This window comes from Hemitrygon akajei, chromosome 17 (genome assembly GCF_048418815.1).
Source record: "Hemitrygon akajei chromosome 17, sHemAka1.3, whole genome shotgun sequence".
Lineage (NCBI taxonomy): Eukaryota > Metazoa > Chordata > Chondrichthyes > Myliobatiformes > Dasyatidae > Hemitrygon > Hemitrygon akajei.
In genome coordinates, this window is record NC_133140.1 from 44,833,149 (window position 1) to 44,851,536 (window position 18,388).

The 18,388-nt window shown below is 43.6% G+C and overlaps 1 long non-coding RNA gene across 2 annotated transcripts in view; it reads right to left on the minus strand.

Moving 5' to 3' along the window:
- LOC140740655 (uncharacterized) overlaps positions 1–18,388 on the minus strand; it is a 74,581-nt gene that overhangs the window by 38,889 nt on the left and 17,304 nt on the right. For both annotated transcript variants that reach the window (XR_012101898.1, XR_012101897.1), the window contains exon 2: positions 4,616–4,733. This is a non-coding gene — a long non-coding RNA (uncharacterized lncRNA). The remainder of the gene's footprint in view (positions 1–4,615; positions 4,734–18,388) is intronic.

Below are 18,388 nucleotides of genomic sequence, written 5' to 3' on the forward strand. Positions count from 1 at the left end.
TCAAAGATGGGGAGATACGATTCAATGATTAAGAGAAAATAAGGCTCTGGATGGTTGGCCTTTGGACACCAACTGAATCCACCTTTCTACAGTACCCCTCCAACTTGTGCTAGATGTCAACCATAGGGATCAGCTTTCCTGTCTTGTGGATTCACCTGAACTGCTACTGGTGCTTGGCCTTCTCTGGTTATCAAATCACAACCCACAAATCAATTGGTCCCTAACGAGTGGGAACTGTAGGGGCATGCCTATCTATCTGTCTGAGTTCAGCTCAAACTTCTGTCAGAGTATCCCCTCTTGTGCCAGCTGCTAGTGTGAACCCGTCTGATGTTCCAGCTGAAGTTTCTGACATCAGTAAAAAGAAAGTCACCTCCCTGCTTCCACACCGGCCATACAACTGTGACATTAACCTCTTCACCAATTCTTGTCCTACCCAGCACCGGCTCTTTTCCCTCTCTCACCCTAAAATTGCAGCCATAGAAGAATATATCAAAGAGGCATTGCCTTAGGATCCATCTGTCCGTCAACCTCACCAGCAGGGCCAGTCTTCTTTTCTTTGAGCAAGAAGGATAGCAAGCTCCATTCCTGCATTGATTATTGGCCCTTTAACAACATCATGGTGAAAAACCCTCTTCCTTGCTTGCCTCTGCATTTGAACATCTCTGGGGAGCAACCATATTCTCTAAAATAGATCTGCATAATGCTTACAACCTGGTTGACATCTAAGAAGGGGCTGAGTAGAAGATAGCGATCAACAACTCCTCTGGTCACTATGAGTACCTTGCGATGCCTTTTGGTCTGGCCAACATCCCTGCTTATTTTCAGGTCCTGGACAACAACATACTCTGGGACTCATGCTGAATCAACTTGCTTGAGTGTATTTGGACAACATTCTTATTTACTTCTGCTCTCACCAGGAACACATGCGGCATATCTACAGGGTTCTCAGATGGCTCCTTGAGAACAACCTTGATGACAAGCCAAAGAAGTGTGAGTTCTACAAACAGCAGGTGTCATTCTTGCACTATATCTTCACCCCTTCCAGTGTTCAAAAGGACCCATGTAAACCTCAGGCAGTCATAGAGTGGCCCAAATCAACTACGAGCTAACAGGTAAAGCACTTCATGGAGTCATAGAGTCATAGAACACTACAGCAAAGAAGCAGGCCATTCAGCCCATCTAGTCCATGCTGAATCATTAATCTACCCAATCCCATTGACCTGCACCTGGACCTTACCCCTCCAATCCATGTACCTATCCAAATTTCTCTTAAATGTTGAAATCAGCTCGTCATCCACCACTTGCATTGGCATCTCGTTCCACTCACTTTTATCACCATATCTTCAGAAGCTTCAGTTCCGTTATGGCTCGCACAGATGTACTCGCGAAGAAGACCTCTGCCGGACGTGGACGAGCGAAGCAGACCAAGCATTCTCAGAGCTGAAACGTCACTTCACCACTGCCCCAGTGCTGCAATATCTAGAACCCTCTCGCCCATCGTTGAATTTCGCTGACAGTAAATGCACCTATTGAAACCTATTGAATTTGTTGCATCAGATGTCAGCATTGGAGCTGTACTTTCCCAATGCTCTTCTGTAGATAATCAGCTGCAACCTGTGATTTTCTTTCCCATTATTGGGCTCCTGCAGTGTGTAACAATAATGTTGTGAACAGAGAATTTCTGGCAGTCAAGGTGCCCCTGGAAGCATGGTGACTCTGGCTGGAGGGGGCAGAGCTCCCCTTTATGATAGGGGCAGATCACAATAACCTTTCCTACATTTTGCCCTTCACACATCAAGCCCGCTCTTCACCTGGTTTAATTTCACTCTCACCTACCGTCCTGATAGCAAGAATACTAAGGCCAATACTCTCTCCCATCTCTGAGGACAATGTCACTTCAGAGCCCATCCTTCACACTTGTGCATAGCTGCTCCAGTAGTCTGGGGAATAGAGACTGAAGTAATGGCTGCCCAGCAGTCTGATCCAAGTGTAGGTGGGAGACCACCGAACTGGCTATTTGTCCCTACCATTGTGCGCCCCAGTGTGTTGGAGTGGTGTAACTCTTCCCATCTGGATGGTCATCAAGTGATTCAACAGATCCTGCAATTCATGAAGAGGTGATGTTGGTGGTTGTCTACGTCCCAGGATGTCCATAAATTCTTCTCTGCCAGTCCTGCTTGTGCCCAGACAAGACATCACCTCATTGCCCTGATGATCTGCTCTTCCTGCTGCCTGTGCCTCATCATCCTCATCAGATCAACACTGGTCTGCCTCTGTCAGATGGAAACACTACCAGTCTGGCAGTTGCGGACCAGTTCTCCACTTTATTGCTCTCCCCAAGCTCCCATCAGCTTGTAAAACTGTCACCATCGTGGTTCAGTACATTTTCGGGCTGAGTGGCTTCTCTCAGAACATAGTGTCTGATTGAGGACCACAGTTCACGCTCTGTTTTTGGAAGGTTTTCTGTTCTCCTTTGTGAGCCACCGCCAGACTCCCCATCAGGTTTCCACCCCAACTTAACAGCCAGACTGAGAGAGTGAATCAGGAGCTGGAGATATCCCTATATGACCTTGTCTCTTCAAACCCATGACCTGGAACTCCCAATTGCTTTGCGCAGAGATTGCCCAAAGTAGCTTCCAGTCATCTTCCACAGGCATGTCCCATTTTTAATGCCTGAAAGGATTCCAGTCACCATTCTTCCCTGACCAAGAATTGACGTGGGAGGTCCTGTTGCTGAACATTTGGTCCACTACTACAAGCGCACATGACGATGGGCCAGGGCACTCAGAAATAATACTCTATGCCTGGCAGGCTGGTCAGCTCCACTGAGAGAGAAGGCCTTTCAAGCCTGGGGAAGAAGTCTGGTGAGCATCTACAGAACTTCTTTTGGAAGCTGAGAGCTGTACGTTGTCCCCACCCTATGTAGGACCATTTGTGGTGCAGAAGTCTCTCAACAGAGCCTCTACAGACCGTGCCAACCATCATCGATGAAAATTCACCCAAAGTTCTATATTTCCCAGCTCAAGCCAGAGACTTCCCCGCCCTCTAGCTGAGGTCACCCACTCCCTCCCTCCTCCTCACTTGGTGATTGGGTCCTGTCCTATCCTGTGCATCTCGCCAGGCATAGGGCAGGGTCCAGTACCTCATGGATTGGGAGGGGTATGGCCCAGCTCTTGTGTTCCTATTCATGACTTCCTGGATAAGTCTTTCATCCACGACTTCCAGCAGGCCCAGGTCTCTGGCACCTCGGGAACTGCACCTAGTGAGGTGGGACCCTGTCACAACAACAGACTCTGCCATGGAGGCAGGCAGTTTAACGGGTTTGACATTCACGCTCATGTGTATGTATATTAGGGTTTATTTGTGGTTGTGATATTATTTCTTTTTTTTAATCTTCATATTTGCACAGCTTGCTGTCTTTTGCACACTGATAGTCTGCCCTGTTGGTGTAGTCGTTCATTGATTCCATTATGGTTAATGGATTTATTGAGCATGCCTGCAAGATAACGAATCTCAGGATTCTATATGGTGACATATATGCCCTTTGATGATAAATTTACTTTGAACTTTCAACTTTGTACTTGACTCCCTTCCTTTCATTTCAGTCTTGTCAAGTTTTGACCAAAGCACTATGGTAATGCCTTCTGCTTACCTTAGCTCTTGCTCTGGGAAAAAAGACTACAGTTTAGATTGACACTGTAAAGGAGCAGAATTACTTTAGTATAAAGATACTGCTTGCAAGCCACCGTGTCTGAATTAGCCTTTAATTTGAGAGTTTCAGTTAATGGCCCTTGGCCTGCTGCTTATTAATTCCCTTTTATTCCACACAGTTCTTATTAAAATTCAGTAAACTTTTCAATCCGCTTCAGTATCTCTCCCCAACACTTGGGCCATCGGCACACCCTGTCTTGATATTTCATTCTGATGCATTCAACAGATTTGAAAGCTAGCACTATACTCAGTAGCCACTTTATTAAGTTCACGTGTACACCTGCTTGTTAATGCAAATATATAATCGTCCAATCATGTGGCAGCAACCCAATGCATAAAAGCATACAGACACGGCCAAGAGGTTCAGTCACTGTTCAGACCAAACATCAGAATGGGGAAGAAATGTGATCTAAGTGACTTTGACCGTGAAATGATTGTTGGTGCCAGACAGGGTGGTTTCAGTATCTCAGAAACTGCTGATCTTCATGCACAGTAGTACCTTGAGTTTACAGAGAATGGTATGAAAAACAACAACAAAAAATCCAGTGAGCAGCTGGAAGGTGGGTGAAAATCCCTTGTTAAGGAGAAATGGCAGAGAAAGATGTGCAGACTGGTTCAAGCTGACAGGAAGGTGACAGTAACACAAATAACCATGCATTACCACAGTGGTGTACAGAACAGCATCTCTGAATGCACCGCTCATTGAACCTGGGAGTGGATGAGCTGCAACAGCAGAAGACCACAAACGTACTCTCAGTGGCCATTTTTTTAGATACTGGAGGGACCTAATGAAGTAGCCAATGAGTGCATATGCAAGAGATTGCCAATCAAATTCCACCTTTCATGTTCTACCACAGAAATTTTTTTAACCCAGGGTATGTTTAGCAAGCAAGATGCTACTGACCATAATTGCTGTCCTGTGTCAAGTTCTTTGATATCAGCTGGGTAGACGTAGTGCACATGAGTGAAGGAAGCTCATGTTCAGGTACAGACTCCAAATTTACACGGAATTCAGCCATGCCCTGCAAAACAAAAGGAATCCATTTCAGGAAAACATTCTGTTATGTGAAGTTTCATAAATCAAAACGATTGGGGATTTTGGCACAATGTATTTCTATGTATGGAAGGTCACACAATTTTCATTATCGCAACTATATCAAGAACATGTTCCCTAAATAGTCAGTAATGTGGATGAGAAAATTCATACACCAAAATCTCTTAAACGGAGGAACAACTGTAAGCCTAAGCTATGAATGAAACTGTTTGTAATGTTGTCATCCTCTTCAGCCACAATGAAAAAACAAAGAATTCTTTAAGATACTTGAAATCTGAAATAAAAATTGTAATAATGAAGGGTCATGACCTGAAACATTAACCCTGTAATTCCAAATGATCATGTGTCCAGCTTCTACAATTACGATTCTTCAATTCATGCAAAATCCTATCTCCCATGTCATATCTCATACCAGATTCCACTCTCATGTATGTACATGGAGTTCCTGATTCATTTCTCAAATTTAAAATTTTCTTGTACCCTTGAGTTTTTCTTGTGCATTTCCTCTTTGTTTGATCAGCTCTTTATTACCCCACTGCCTCACCCTACTTCAGCCATTTTACCCCGGCTAATCTGCAATCCAAAATCCCTTTGCCAAATCTTTTTTGTCTCTTCAGTCCCTTATAATCCTTTGAGAACCATGGTATCTATTTTCCTTATACATCTCCAATGAATCTTTGGTGTAGAAATAATTGTTTATGGTCTTTGCAATCCCATGACCCTTTGACCTCAATGTGTAAGACCAAACGTGAACAATACACCTCAAAATTCACCAGAAAGGCATATGTTTTGGAGAAACACAGAAAATATGGAAAGAACTCAACAAGTTTAGACAGCATCTATGGAGGGAAATGGACAGTCAAACTTTTGGGTTAAGTTCTTGTCCTAATGCTACGATATCTTCTGCCATCAGGCAGGAGGTACTGTAGCATTAAGGTAAGAACTGTTAGGATGGCAAACAGCTTCTTCCCCCAGACCTTAAGACGAATGAACTCCCTGCCACCAGCCAGGTTTCATCATACATAAAACACCAGTGGTACTATTCTCATCAGGCCAGGCAGCGTCTATGGAAAAGAGTACAGTCAATGTTTTGGGTCGAGACTCTTCATTGGGACTGGAAAGAAAAGATGAGCAGTCAGAGTTAGAAAGTGAGGGGAGGGGAGGAAGGATCACAAGGTGATAGGTGAAACTGGAAGGAGAGAGGGGAAGGGTGAAGTAAAGAGCTGGGAAGTTGGAGAAGGGAGGATCAGATAGGACAGGACAGAAGTCCATGGAAGAAAGAAATAGGGGAGGAGCACCAGAGGGAGGTGATAGGCAGATAAGGGGATAAGGTGAGAGAGGGAAATGGAAATGGGGAATGGTGAAGGAGGAAGGCATTACTGGAAGTTCGAGAAATCAGTGTTCATGCTACCAGGTTGGAGTCCACCCAGATGGAATATAAGGTGTTGCTCCTCCAGCCTGAGTGTGGTCTCATCATGACAGTAGAGGAGGCCATGGACAGACATGTCAGAATGGGAATGGGAAGAGGAATTAAAATGGATGGCAACTGGGAGATCCCATTTTTTCTGGTGGACGGCACGTAGGTGCTTGGCAAAGCAAACTCCCAAACTGCATCAGGACTCACTGATATAGAGGAGGCCACACCAGGAACATGGGATGCAGTAGATGACCCCAACAGACTCACAGGTGAAGTGTCGCCTCACCTGGAAGGATGGTTTGGGGCCCTGAATGGCAGTGAGAGAGGAGATGTAGGAGCAGGTATGGCACTTGTTCCACATGCAAGGGTATTGGGAGATTGGGTCCCACCAACAAGCACATCTTTCCCTGCACCCACTTTCTGCTTTCTGCAGGGATCACTCCTATGCAACACCACGGCCCATAAGACCATGAGACCATAAGATATAGGAGCAGAAGTAGGCCATTCGGCCCATTGAGTCTGCTCCACCATTCAATCATGGACTGATCGAATTCTGCCAGTCAACCCCACTCCCCTGCCTTCTCCCCATGCCCCTTGATGCTCTGGCTAATCAAGAACCTATCTATCTCTGCCTTAAATGTACCCACAGCCCGCTCATGGCAACAAATTCCACAGATTGTCCATTCATCCCTCCCCACTGATCTCCCTCCTGGCACTTATTTTTGCAAGTCTGCCCACTCCCCACTAACATCTTAACTACATTCTACAGAGGCATGGTTGAGAGTGTGCTGACCTTTTGCATCACAACCTGGTACTCCAGCTGCAGTGCTGCCGACAAAAAAGTCTTGCAGAGGGTGGTTAGGGGAGCAGAGAAGGTTATTGGGGTCTCCCTACCTTCTGTCCAAGACCTCTTTCAGAGTCAGTGCCTCCAGAAGACATGGTACATCATTAAAGAACCCCTCACACCCTCTCCATGAACTGTTTGTTCTTCTGCCATCAAGTAAACATTACAGGAGCATCAAACCAAAAACCACAAGGCTACTAAACAGCTTCCTCCCACAGGCAGTCAGACTGCTAAATAGCTGCTCTACCTGACTCTGCTTTGGACACTTTTAACTTGCACTGGACACTTATCAATTGATTTTAACCGACATGTGGCTGTTGTGTTTACTATTTATTGTTGCGTTTGTTATGTTATGATTGCACTTGCCCCTGGGAAACGCTGTCTCATTCTGCCCTGCAGAGCTGATGTATGGTTGGAATGACAGTAAAGTTTTTTGAATCTTGAATCTTGAATCTCCAGCAGGATCCCACCACCAAGCATATCTTTACCTCCCCCCCCCCCCACCCCACACTTCCTGCTTTCCACAGGGATCACTCCCTACGTAATTCCCTTGTCCATTTGTCCTTCCGCACTGATCTCCATCCTGGCACATCCTTGCAAGCGGAGTAAGTGCTACACCTGCCCTACACCTCCACCCTCACTACCGTGCAGGGCCCCAAACTGTCCTTCCAGGTGAAGCGATGCTTTGCTTGTGAGTCTGTTGGGGTCATCTACTGTATCTGGTGTTCTCGGTATGGCCTCCTGTATAATGGTGAGACCTGATGCAGAATGGGAGACCACTTTAGTAAGCACCGCTTTGCCCACCAGGAAAAGCAGGATGCCCCAGTGGACACCCATTTTATTTCCACTTCCTCTTTCCATTCTGACATGTCAGTCCATGACCTCCTCTACTGTTGCGATGAGGCCACACTCAGGTTGGAAGAGCATCACCTCAAGTCAAGTCAAGTAAAGTCACTTTATTGTCATTTTGACCATAACTGCTGGTACAATACATAGTAAAAATGAGACAACGTTTTTCAGGACCATGGTGTTACATGACACAGTACAAAAACTAGACTGAACTACGTAAAAAAAAAACAACACAGAGAAAGCTACACCTTATATACCGTTTGGGTAGTCTCTAACCTGATGGCATGAACATCAATTTCTCAAACTTCCAGTAATTGCCCCTCCCCTCCTTCACCTTTCCCCATTCCCATTTCTCTCTCTCACCTTATCTCCTTATCTGCCTTTCACATCCATCTGGTGCTCTTCCCCCTCTTCTCTCTTCCATGGCCTTCTGCCCTCTCCTATCAGATTCCCCCTTATCCAGCCCTGTATCTCTTTCACCAATCAACTTCCCAGTTCTTTACTTCTCCCTCCCCCCCAACATCCCCAGTTTAACCCATCACCTTGTGTTTCTTCCTCCCCTTCCCCACTTTCTTACTCTGACTCCTCATCTTTTATTCCAGTCCAGCTGAAGGGTCTCAGCCCAAAATGTTGACTATACTCTTTTCCATAGATGTTGCCTCACCTGCTGAGTTCTTCCAGCATTCTGTGTGTCTTGCCTGGATTTCCAGCATCTGCAGATTTTTTTTTATGAGTAGCGGAATAGTGTTAAACTTTTTATTTTTCAACTTGTGTCAAAAATTATTTGTTAATTTACTAGTGGTAATTGTACTTTCATGTTATGTGTGTGAGTTATATGTAATGTGTTGCACAGCTTGGTCCGGAGTAATGTGGTTTATGTACAGTTGAGTGACAATAACCTTGAACTTGAACTAAAGATCCTTCACCTGAATGGCACCTGGGCATATGAAGGATGTTAACCAAAATGGGATTGTAGATTTCCCTCCATAGATGCTGCCTAATCACTGAGTTCTTCCAGAACTTTGCGAGTTGCTCCAAATTTCAGCATCTGCAGTATCTTGTGTCTACCTCTTTTGAAGACATGGAGGCATGCCTAGGAATTCCCTAAACTTGGACAGGAGTCTCATGTATGCTATAAAATTTACCCAAACTTCAATACTAACATTCTGGGCCCTGCAGACTGGACAACCTCATGTCCATCACCCTTGTCCACTGCCACACTGCCCACCACCTACAGCACACTCCTTTGAAACCTCTTGTGGCAAACTGGAGACTGCAGCTCCAGAAGATCTCAAGATCAGGTAACAGCTCTCATTGCCAACTATCTAGCCTAACGAAGACAGAAAGACAAACGACTGCAGATGATGGAATCAGAATTGGGACAATAAACAGCTAGAGGGGTTTAGCAGGTCAGCATCTGTGGAGGCAGAGTGATAACTGGCATTTCAGGATCAGTCACTGGATCGGGACTGAGAGTGCAGTGGAAAGACAGCCAATATTCAGGTGAGTAGGAGGGCTGAAGTCGGAGCTGACAGGGGATTGGTGTATTGAGATGAAAATGGTGGTGGGGGAAATGGTGATGAACTGATTGAACCAGGTAGGGGTGGGAAGGGTGAAGGTAGAGGGTGCAATTGGAGGATGCAAGGTGAAAAGTACAGGTAACCATGGGCTGCAGATTCTCAAATATGATTAAGTATGGAAGATGTTAGGAGGGACCAGCTAAGAGAAGGCTGATGGACAGTTCGAACCAGTGGGCGAGGGGATAAAAGGCCCAGTGGATTGTATGTGGGCAGTCGGCTGATGGAATCAGATGGGGGTGCAGAAACACATGGAATTGGGGAATTGGAAATAAATGTGGGGGAGTGGAAGGTGAAAACCTGGATGGATTAGATGGAAAGTAAAGGTTACAGGTTACCTGAAAATGAAAAACTCAATGGGTTATACGCTACCCAGGTGAAATACTAAGCACTGTTCTTCTAGTTTGTGTTGGGCTTTAGCCTGGGGACGCAGAAAGCTGAGCACAGACAGATTAGTGCAGGAACAAGAAAGGCTGATGAAATGGCTTACACCCAGCAGCTCAAGATAGCCACTAAAAATTAAGCCCAGGTGCTCAGAAAAGCAGTTGCCTAGTCTACACTTGAGTCATTGATGGAAAGGAAACCACATGCACTGAATGCAATAGACAGGCTGGGGAAGGGGCACATATGTCTCTGCCTCACCTGGAAGGGCTGCTTAGGTCCCTGGACAGTGGTAAGGGATGAGGTGTAGTGACATGTCTTACAACTCGTATGGTTGCATGGGAAAGTGCCAGAGGATGGGTCGGAGTGGATAGGAAGGATGATTGGACCAGGGTGTCAGTCACAGAGACTGGCTTAAGGATAATCGCTAATGATGAAACATACCTCAATATTTATGTTTCAAGTTCTGAAATGGATCAAGATCCAATAATTCACCTTGTTCATGCTCTCTTGTGGCTCTCAAAAATGTTGTTTCTGCAGGAGGAGTGGACAGTTTCCATTACTATTGATAAAGCTTAGGCTAATAACCAGCATGTTAAGTGAAGAAGCCATGTTTATAGCCATTGTTTCCCAATACAAAGCTCTTGTCCTCATAATGATCTGTTTCTTTCATGCCTCTGCTGTGGTAATTCACTTTGTACAGCCCTGGGCAAGAAACCAAAGGATTTCAAAGAGGAATTTCAAGCTCAACAGGTAAAAGGGTCTGGGGAGGACACAAAAAATAAAGGGTTCATGTAAACTGAGCTTGTTGCACATGTTGCAGCTCTTCCCACTGGAAATTAGCACAATCATTTCTCGCAGCCAAGCCATTTTTTAAAAAAGTTGGCAGATACTATCACTTCATCTCTGTCACCTGTGTAATGAAGTAAACAATGTAGGAACACAGATTAGATCATCCATTATCAAACACCCCATGAAAACAAGAGAAACCACCTGCAGTTTAACAGATGTTTAATCAATTACTGCAGCTCTTATGAAACGTCCTCCTCAATCCCTCGCAACGCTGGCTATACTCGAAAGGGGTGGGGGGGGGGTGAAAACGTGATGTGAGAAAGGTAGTAAGCAAGTGGTATTTTTCAGTTTAATGTCTCCAATGTAAAAAACAAACATTTGTAAAACAGTCAAATTCCCATAATAGAAACAGGCCCATTATTTGCTGTGAGGTTATATGCAATTTATCTGCTGCAGATCAGTTTATATTCATTAGCAGTAAAATAATAATTTCTTTTTGTGGCAAACTGATCTTAAGTATCTTTTTTTGTAATCTCTCCTTATCTATTACCCTGGAACACCTGGACAGCAAAGGTGCATACATCAGAATGCTCTTTTATCAACTACAGTTTGACATTCAGTACACTGATCCTCTCAAAACTAATCCATAAGCTTCAAGACCTTGGCCTCAGTATTTCTTTGTGCAATTGGACACACAATTTCCTCACTTTCAGACCCCAGTCAGTTCAGATTGGCAACAGCATCTCCTCCACAATCTCCATCAGCGCAGGTGAACCACAAGACTGTGTGCTTAGCCTCCTGTTCTACTCACTTTACACTTATAACTGACTGCCCCAATGCCATATTCAAGTTTGCTGACGACACTCATGTCCTAGGCCAAATCAAAGGTGGTGATGAATCAGCATATAGATGGGAAAAGACTGAAAATCTGGCTCGGTGGTGCCACAACAATAACCTCTTCTCACTCTCAGCAAGACCAAGGAGCTGATTATTGACCTCATGAGGAGGAAACCAGAGACCATGAGCCAGTCACCATTGGGGGATCAGAGGTGGAGAGGATCAGCAACTTTAAATTCCTTGGTGTTATCATTTCAGAGGACCTGTCCTGGGCCGTGCTTTCTTTGTAAATGCAACTACAAAGAAAGCACAGCATTCCCTCTACTTCTTTAGGAATCCGCAAAGATTTGGCATGTTATCTCAAACTTCTATAAATGTGTAGTGGAAAGCATACTCACTGTGGCTGCATCACAGCCTGGTGTGGAAACACCTTCAATGGAAAATGCAACAAAAAGTAATGGATACGTCCAGTCCCTTCCCACTGACGTTTGGACTTCGCCACCTGGTTCAGGAACAGTTATTAACCCTGAACCATCAGACTCCTGAGCCAGAGGGGTTAACTTCACTTGCTCAGTCACTGAACTGTTCCCACAACCTGTGGATGCACTTTCAAGGACTCTTCACCTCATGAACGATATTTATTGTTTGCTTACATTATTATTATTATTATTATTATTATTATTATTATTATGTTCTTTTTGGATTTGCGTAGTTTATTGTCTTTTGCACACTGGTTGTACACCAAGTTGGTGTGGTCCTTACTTGATTCTATAATGGTTATTAGATTTATTGTGTATGCCCGCAAGAAAATGCACCTGAGGGTTGCATATGGTGTCACATATGTACTTTAATAGTAAAATTACTTTCAGCTTTGAAAATTGAAATATAACCTTTGGTTGGGATAAAGGAGGGATCAGCACAAAAGTTCTCTGAGTATAGCATTTTGTGTGGACACACTGAGTTCTAGTAAAGGACTTGGAGTTATGCAGCAGCAGGCAGACCCAATGCTGGCATCTTACCCTGTGCATTTATTTAAGGGGATAATGGGGGAGTGGAAGTGCTGCATATTTCATTGTTGATGCATTAATGAGATATGAGGGTTGCTTTGCAAACTTGGCCAAGTGTTTTAGAGCGCAGTCTGTGAGCTAAAGAGATGAATGAGACAAGATTTTTACTGCGTTGCACCAGTGTCTATATGTCCTTAGTAACAGATGTTTGGTCTCTCTACAAAGATAATGGTGGTGCTGTAAAGTTGGTTTGACCTGTGTAAAAAATACTGAACAGTGCTAAGGAAGTAACAAATGATCATGACTCTTCTTGTTTTACTGGGGGAATGCTTAGCCACGCTTCCTTTTAAGCACATAATCACTCCAAAGCAACTGAAGCCCATACATTTTCCTCGCTAATAGCTCAGAAGCCATTTTGCCATAATTTATGGGGACAAAGTTCAAAGTTTTAATAATATTTGGATAATATCTTTGCCTTGATGTCTTTGTGCTTTGATGAATAGAATGTAAGTGGGCACATTTCGATTCAGAGCATGACAATGTAAGTGTTAACAACGGAATACTTTACTCAACCTTTATGGAATGCTTACAAAACAGTTTGCTCATAAATAATAGATATCGCCATGAAGAATAATAAGCAGCATCGGAGAGTACACAGGCTGCGTGTTCATACAGGCCATAAGCAACTGTCCATTTAGTGGCTTCATGTTATTCAGATGAATGAATTTCAAGGAACAGAATTGTGGTTTAAAGAAAAGCCCTTACAGATATTGTATATATCAATATGAAAAGAAAGTGGTGAAGCACGGAGTTAAACTCAGTGCAGAGGTATATTGTAATTTCCATGTTGATGATAATATTTATACAGCTGAGTATATTATTACCCAAAAAATCTGTTTTTTTTCCACTCAGTGAAACTCCCTGATTGAATAGGATTCAGAAACTGGGCATAATAATGTTTAATTTTTGTGAGTTCTCTGCACGCACCTTTTGCAGTAATGCAACTTTAACATCAATAAGGAAATATGTCAAATAACCACAATAAATAAAGGGTTGAGCAAGTCACTTTGCATGTACTGATTCAATGCATGTAATGTATGATCTGTGGTAGCAGCCTGAAATGTAACGTATTGAGTTGAATCATAAACTGCAGGAGGGAAGTTTGAAAGGTTTATCAATATCATCTCTACCTCAAAACCTATTCTGGGCCCAACATATTAATGCAAGTACAGAGATGGCATGACAGTAGCTATATTTTATTAGGAGTTTGAGGAGATTTGGTATGTCACCAAAGACACTCGCAAAAGTCTACAGATGTACCGTGGAGAGCATTCGAACTGGTTGCATCACTACCTGGTCCGGTGGGGTCACTGCACGAGATCGGAAAAAGCTGCAGACAGCAGTAAACTCAGCCAGCTCCATCACGGACACTAGACTCTCCAGCATCAAGGACAGCTTCAAAGAGTGATGCCTGGAAAAGGGGTGCAATCATCATCAAGGACTCTCATCTCCCTGGACTTGCCCCCTTCTCACTGCTACCATCAAGGAGGAGGTACCCCAATGTTGACACACACTCAACATTTCAGGACAGCTTCTTCCCTTCTGCCATCAGATTTAGGAATAGACAATGAACCCATGAACACTTCCTCTGAAATTTTTCCCCTCTCTTGTTGCAATACTTACTTATTTTTATACATACTTTTTATTGTAATTTATAGTTTTTATTATTATGTATTACAATATACTGCTACTGCAAACAACAAATTTCACAACATGCTGTACTTTGGTGAGAGTATACCTGATTCTGATTCTGAGTTCTATTCCCCCTGAGAACGTAGCCCTGAATAGATGGTTCTTTATAACATACACAAAATTATTGATTGCTTTCTATGGTAGACCAATACTTTTCCAATAGAATCTGATGTTTGACAGGACTGGCTAGTCAACAACAACAACAAATGCAAAAGAAACATTGCAATTCCGTAATGTCTTTAACAGAGTGAAACTAATCCAAGGTAATTAAAGCAACACATGCAAATTGCTGGAGGAATTCAGCAGGCCAGGCAGCATCTATGGAAAAGAATACAGTCAACGTTTTGGGCCGAGAGCCTTCCGCAGGTTAGGAGAAAAAATGCTAAGGAGTCGATTTAAAAGGGGGGGGGAGGGAAGGAGAAACACAAGGGTATAGATGAAATCTGAACAGGGAGAAATGAAATAAACAGCTGGGAAGTTGATTGGTGAAAGAAACAGAAGGCCATGGAAGAAAGAAAAGGGGGGAGGAGCACCAGAGGGAGGCGATGGGTGGGCAAGGAGATAAGGTGAGAGAGGGGAAAGGGGATGGGGAAATGGTGAAGGAGGGGGCATTACCAGAAGTTTGAGGAATCGATGTTCATGCCATCAGGTTGAAGGCTACCCAGGTTATAAGGTTTTGTTCCTCCAACCTAAGTGTGGCCTCATTACGACAGTGGAGGAGGCCATGGATAGACATAACGGAATGGGAATGGGAAGTGAAAGTAAAACAGGTGACAACTGGAAGATCCCACTTTTTCTGGTGGATGAAATGTAGGTGCTTGGCGAAGTGCCAGGCGGGAGATCAGTGGGGAGGGATGAATGGATGAGGGATCCCTGTGGAAAGCAGAAAGTGGGGGTGGGGGGGAGTGAGCTTAGTGGTGGGATCCCATTGGAGATGGCAGAAGATTCAGAGAATTACGTGCTGGACGGGAAGGCTGGTGGGGTGGTAGGTGAGGACAAGAGGAGCCCTATCCCTGATAAGGTGGCAGGAGGAGCAGACATATGCGAAATGAAACAGGTGCGGTGGAGGGCGACGTTGATGGTGGAAGAAGGGAAGCTCCTTTCTTTGAAAAAGGATGACATCTCCTTCGTTTTGGATCCTAAGAGCAGATGCAGCCGAGACGGAGGAATTGAGAGAAGGGGATGTAACAGAGTGGGAAGAGGTATAGTCCAAGTAGCTGTGAGAGTCTGTGGGTTTACAATAGACATCAGTGGATAAGTTGTCTCCAGAGATAGAGACAGTGAGATTGAGAAAAGGGAGGGAGATGTTGGAAATGGACTAGGTAAATTTGAGGGAAGGGTGTAAGTTGGAGGCAAAGTGAATGAAGTTGATGAATTCAGCATGGGTGCAGGAAGCAGCACCAATGCAGTCGTTAATGTAGCGTAAAAAGTGCGGGATGGTCACCAATGTAGGCTTGGAACATAGACTGCTGTACACAGCCGACAAACAGATAGGGACCCATGTGAGTACCCATAGATGAGGCCACACTTAATCTGGAGAACAATACCTTATATTCCATCTGGGTAGCCTCCAACCTGATGGCACGAGCATTGATTTCTCAAACTTCTGGTAATCCCCCGTCTTCACCATTTCCCATCCTCTTTTCCCTTTCTCATCTTATCATCTTACCTGCCCATAGCCTCCCTCTGGTGCTTCTCCCTCCCTTTTCTTTCTTCCATGGCCTTCTGTCTCTCTCACCAATCTACTTAGCTCGTTGCTTCATCCCTCCCCCTCCAGGTTTCACCTATCACCTTGTGCTTCTCTCTCCCTTCCCCTCACCTTTTAAATCTACTCCTCAGCTTTTTTTCTCCAGCCCTGCCAAAAGGTTTCGGCCCGAAACGTTGACTTTACTCTTTTCCGTAGATGCTGCCTGACCTGCTGAGTTCCTTCAGCACTTTGTTTGTGTTGCTTGGATTTTCAGAATCTTCAGATTTCCTCTTGTTTCCAAGGTAATGAAGGTCAGTTTCATTTGGAAAAACAGCAAGATCTGACAAATCATGGTACTGAGATTTCATTGATAAGTTGGCACAAAGTATACCTAAGCTGCACTTTCATTGATTCAATTGAACAAAACAATTATAACCCAGCCAAAAGAAGCAACATTTGAGGGGAGAATTAGGCTCCACTCACATCTTTCAGAAAGGGCAATTTGCCATTTTTACATAATCTGGCCTGCAGGTGGGTCCATCTTCACCAATGAGCTTGACCTTTAGATAGATAGATAGATAGATAGATACTTTATTCATCCCCATGGGGAAATTCAACTTTTTTCCAATGTCCCATACACTTGTTGTAGCAAAACTAATTACATACAATACTTAACTCAGTAAAAAATATGATATGCATCTAAATCACTATCTCAAAAAGCATTAATAATAGCTTTTAAAAAGTTCTTAAGTCCTGGCGATTATCCTCTACAATAATCCTGCTCCTGCTTCCCAGGTGCTTATTTCCTTTTGAGGGGTAAAGGAACACATTTTCTCAAAATGTTGTATGTAACTGGTTTACAGTTTGACTAAAAGCCCAGGTGGATCACTCAGATCAGAGCTCAGAATCAGGTTTATTATCTCTGACATATGTCATGAAACTTGTTTTGTGGCATTGGTACAGTGCGGGACATAAATGTGTTATAATGAGTTACAACAAATAGCACAAAAACCAAAGAGTGGGGTAGTGATGTGTGATGGAGCACGATGATGCCGTTGTAGCACTTCAGCCACAATGGCACCAGCATACATCAGTAAACTATGCTGATATGCTGCTATGGGATGGAGTTTTCTCCAGCTCTGGAGAATGTATTTAAGTGGACAGCACAAGTTAACAAATTCCCATGGGAATGTAGTCTGGGCAACTTTAACCGCTTATCCTAAAGGTTTCTGCAGTACCTGGATTTTCTCCCTTCAAGTTGCAGGTTTTTGATAGAATTTTAGCATCACATTGCTTCACGTGAAGTCTGACTGCACTGAACATTGATTTCTCTTGTAACTTAATCCGGTGGTGTCCAGGCCACAGACTATGAACTTTCACGATGAAAACTGCATGTTGAAATGGAAATTAGTTCTATAAGATTAAATGTGAACTCTTGTCTATGTCGAATGTTAATTTAAATTATATTGTGATATCTCACAAACACTTCTGGCATAAATGCAAGTTTTAGGCAACCTCATTAAACTAAATTACACATTAAGGATTAAGCTGCCAGAATTTTAAATTCCTCAGCGATTTCAAAGTTGTACCGCCATAGTCCAAAGTTGCAACTGCAGAGGTCTGTCCCTTTATTAATGCATTGGTGGAACTTACTGGTGACTTGGGATTCTGAAGCTACCACTAATTCTAGATGTCTGCCAATTAGAACATTGTTGGTGTTATTCACAGCTGGTTTACAGACTGGGGGAGGATGTTCCTGAGGAAATGATCCAATATAGTATGTTCTTCATTAATGACTTAAGTTAATTTTTACAATTATGAACACAATTTTAAGCGGGGTCACTATTATACTATAGCTAATTTGCACATCACAAACTGAAGTCAGATATTGTCAAATAATACACTTTGATGAGTTAGTAGAGTGATGGATGTTGGACAGGTTACTTTGGAGAACTCTCCTACTCTCTTCTGAAATGTCCCACTAATGAGGGTTGATGAATCATCTATTTGTCGGATCTTTCAAAAGGCAATGCAACATTCTTTCAATATAAGATCAGACTGAAAAGTAAAAAAAGGAATCTGTGGCACAACTCTTCAGATTCGTGGATGAATGACTTCTACTCCAGATCAAAAAAGTCTGCACAGATAGGCTAAAATGTGCCTGGTGGGACATACAATTGTGGTAGTTTGGGAGATGATGCACTGCCACCATTGACATGTGTGCTTCTGATGAATGAACTCAATGCCATCCCAAATGTTCTTTCTCAATTTTGAGCAGCCAAGGCTGGTGGGAATGTTACATTTTTCCAAAAAGATTGAAAGTGACCTTGAACTGTTTAAATACCTGCCTGGTAATCTCTTGTAATAATAGAGCTTGGTGTAAAATGTCTGGTGTCAGCATGCATCAGGCATGGCCCGCCAAATGGAACTGACAGAGTGTAATTGGGCTCACACTTCTAAGTATGATGGCTCTGGAGAAT